This window comes from Tarenaya hassleriana, unplaced genomic scaffold, assembly GCF_000463585.1.
Source record: "Tarenaya hassleriana unplaced genomic scaffold, ASM46358v1 Cleome94, whole genome shotgun sequence".
NCBI classification, from domain to species: domain Eukaryota; kingdom Viridiplantae; phylum Streptophyta; class Magnoliopsida; order Brassicales; family Cleomaceae; genus Tarenaya; species Tarenaya hassleriana.
Window position 1 is genome coordinate 169,046 of NW_010971790.1, and position 4,403 is coordinate 173,448.

The window sequence follows — 4,403 nt, forward strand, 5'->3', positions numbered from 1 at the left end:
CCGACCTATCTCTGGCATTGTCGACTTGGCCACATCAACGAGAAACGCATTGCGAAACTTCATTCTGATGGGCTTCTTGATTCTTTTGAATATGAGTCAATTGAATCATGCGATTCTTGTTTGATGGGCAAGATGACAAAATCTCCTTTTTCTAGAAAAGGAGAACGGGCTACAGAGTTTCTAGAACTCATACATAGTGTGTATGTGGTCCTATGAGCTCGCCCGCTAGAGGAGGTTATCTGTACTTTGTTACGTTCACTGATGATTTCAGTAGGTACGGTTATGTCTACTTGATGAGACATAAGTCTGAAACACTTGAATTGTTCAAGATTTTTAGAAACAAGGTACCGAACCAACTTGGCAAGACGATCAAGTTGCTTCGATCTGATCGAGGTGGCGAGTATATTAGCCAAAGAGTTCACTGACTATCTGGCAGATTGTGGGATTGTCTCACAGTTGACTCCACCTAGAACGCCACAATGGAATGACGTATCTGAGAGGAGGTACCAGACCCTATTAGATATGGTACGGTCTATGATGAGTCAGGTCGATCTTCCTAATCTTTCTGGGGTTATGCCTTGGAAACGGCAACGCTTGTACTGAACAACTGTCCAACAAAGTCGGTTCATAAGACACCATATGAGATATGGACTGGGAAGCGTCCCAGGTTAGCATTCATGAAGATTTGGGGATGCGACGTTTATGTGAAACGTCTGGCTTCTGATAAGCTATCCGCCCAGTCTGATAAATGGATATTTGTGGGTTACCCTAAAGAAACTAAAGGGTACTGATTCTACAACCCTTCTGAGAAAAAGTGTTTGTCGCTCGGAATGGATCTTTCTTGGAGAGAGAGTTCGTCTCCAAGAGAGTTAATGGAAATATAATAGATCTCGAAGAAGTTCGAGAACCACAAATAGTCGAAGAATCCGGGTGAACAGGTCGAATCGGTTCAACCTGTGTCATAAATTGTTGAGACATCACCTCCTAGTAGACCTCGTGTTGTTAGAACACAAGATACGGTTTTCTTGTGACTGGAAACGACGAACTGATGTTGTTAGAACATGACGAGCCTACGTCGTATTCAGAGGCTGTGGCGAGTTCCGATTCCGAGAAATGGCACCAGGCCATGGAGTGTGGACTTTGTTCGATTCGTTCGATGGTATTAAGACCATTGGATGTGTTGAGATTCCTGGGATCTCATGAGCGAATCTAATTCCTAAGAGATCATGGAGTGAGAGTTCGTCTCCAAAAGAGTCAGTGGGAGTAGGATCGAACTTGAGGAAGTTCGAGAGCAACAAGTAGACATTGAGCCGAGTGAACAAGTTGAAGATGTTCAACCTGTTTCACTGCCGGTTGTGACTTAATCTTCGACTAGTGAACCTCGAAGATCAGACTGGGAATGAGGAGCTCATGTTATTAGAACATGATGCGCCTTCTACATACCCAGAGGCTATGGCGAGTCCCGATTCCGAGAAATGGCGCGAGGCTATGAAGTCTGAGATGCAATCCATGTCAACCAACCAAGTATGGACTTTGGTTGATGCATCTGAAGGGATAAAACCCATCGGATGCAAGTGGATCTTCAAGAAGAAGACCGATATGGATGGCAACGTGCACACGTATAAGGCACGACTTGTGGCGAAAGGATTCCGTCAGATTCATGGTATTGACTATGATGAGACGTTTTCGCCCGTAGTTATGCTGAAGTCCATCAGGATCCTACTTACCATAGCCGCATATTACGACTATGAGATATGGCAAATGGATGTCAAGACCGCGTTCCTTAACGGGAACTTGACCGAGGATGTGTACATGACACAACCCGAAGGTTTTGTCGATCCAAGGAACCCGAGGATGGTGTGCAAGCTTCAGAGGTCCATTTATGGACTGAAGCAGGCTTCGAGGAGCTGGAACCTTCGCTTTGATGAGACAATCAAAAGGTTTGGTTTCTCACAGAACGAAGACGAGCCATGTGTTTACAAGAAGGTTAGTGGGAGCACAGTGTATTTCTAGTGCTGTACGTGGATGACATTCTCCTAATAGGGAATGACGTTCCTACTTGCAAGACGTAAAGTCTTGGCTAGGAACGCAGTTGTCTATGAAGGACCTAGGAGAAGCGGCCTATATTCTAGGCATTAAGATCTATAGAGATAGATTGATGCGACTTCTAGGATTGTGTCAGAGTACATACATCGATAAGGTCTTGAAACGGTACAAGATGCAAGATTCCAAGAAAAGAACCTTACCGATGAGCAGTGGTACAGTTCTCTGCAAGAGTCAGTGTCCTACGACACCTGATGAACGAGAACGCATGGATCGTATTCCATATGCTTCGACAATTGGATCGATCATGTATGCCATGTTTTGTACTCGACCGGATGTATCCTATGCATTGAGCATTACGAGTAGATACCAGTCAGATCCAGGTGAGTCACACTGGATCGCCGTCAAGAACATCCTGAAGTACTTGAGAAGAACTAAGGATGTATTCTTGGTATACGGTGGGTCGGAAGACGAGATCGCTGTAAAAGGTTACGCCGATGCAAGCTTCCAGTAAGACCGGATGACTATAGATCGCAGTCTGGCTATGTTTTCTGCTTGAACAGAGGCACTGTTAGCTGGAAGAGTTCCAAGCAGGTGACCATTGCAGATTCTACTACAAAAGCTGAGTATATTGCAGCGTCGGACGCAATAAAGGAAGCTGTTTGGATCAGAAAGTTTGCTGGCGACTTGGGTGTCATTCCTAGTGCTGATAGCCCCATTGCTCTGTATTGTGACAACAATGGAGCGATCGCACAAGCGAAAGAACCCAGATTCCATCAACGATCCAAACACATACTCAGACGGTTACACCTTATCAGGGAGATCATAGACAGAGGAGACGTGCACATTTGCAGAGTGTCGATAGATGACAACATTGTCGATCCGTTGACAAAGCCTCTCCCTTCGTCGAAGCATGAGGATCATGTTAGGGATATGGGCATTAGATGTTTAGCAGTCCATGATTAGAGCAAGTGGGAGATTGTTGGTTTAGTGCTCTATGATGTACTGTTATGCGAGTTTTATTTAGATACATTTGATGTACTGACACTTTCTATGGCTTTATGGATGAGTGTTTGATTCATTACGTATTGTGCATGCTTTAATATGTTATGAAATCCATGTATTGTTATGAACAATACTAAACTCCCTTGTCATATGTCATTATGGGAATAATGATATACTAAGACTAGTATGATATGTGATTTGTTGGGTTTTCCTGTGATCTCATGAGCGAATCCTATTCCTAAGAGATCAATTGATGTGTTCGTCCGATCACTATAGGCAAGAAGAATACCTTGCCCTCTACACGTATCCACATCTCGTAATGGATTCCAACCTTTGGAACTTGTCTGCTAGGACTCGAATCTTCTGTTCGATGATGTGCTTTGAGAAAACGAGATTTAGATCACCTCTTCAACCCTCTAGACTCTCCAAAAAGGTCTGAAGAAGTTCTCTAGGTCGGCCCCTTAGTGTTAGGGTTCTATTTCTCCTCTTATTCAAGTGATTAACCCTAGATCCGGACTTTAAAATTAAATTCAACCCCAGACCGAACGGACTGCTTAGTAGTCCGTTCGGTCTGGACACTTGGTCCGTTCGAACCAGTCACATAACTTAGTCCGGTCGGTCCGATGGTTCAGTCCGTTCGGTCCAACACTTGGTCCGTTCGGACTAAACTCTCTAGTCCGTTCGGTCCAACAAATTGGTCCGTTCGGACTAGATGCTCCGGTCCGTTCGGTCCACTTCCTAGTTCGGACGGTCTGGACCTCTGTCCAGATTTCTCGACGTTTTCTCGTGCGTTTGTCCTTCCCTGCGTGTGTGACCCTGTAGGCTCATTCGATATAGCAGTATAACCCGAAATCTCTATTTCGGATATACAAGTCATAGGCGGTCTCTAGCAAGACACTATGACTACCTATCTCGAATAGAGTTTGTTCGTGATCTTACAACGCCAGTGATGATTCCGGTTGATGATCCTTTTGTATCACGATATCATATGTCGAATATAAGGCATGGACAAGCCACCTTATCTGATTCGACTGCCTTCTCGTTCACTGAGTTCGACTGTCTAAAATAGACGACGTTCGTCTATAGTGCGGCCACACATTTCTACAGTCTCGCTCACACGAGGGGCCCAGCGATATCTCTCTCTTTTACGAGAGGTACAAATCCCATCTTGACTATCTACAATCCAGCACATGATACACGCCTTTATAGTCCTCCTGTTACGCAGGACGTGAAACTGTCCTTTCCAGTAGTGTTGCTGCTGTCTTTTTTGCAGCTATTGGTGGCACTCCTTCCTTGATCTCATATGCCGGTGATGGTTCCGAAGGATGAACTGGATATGGACAGTTTGGGTTTCC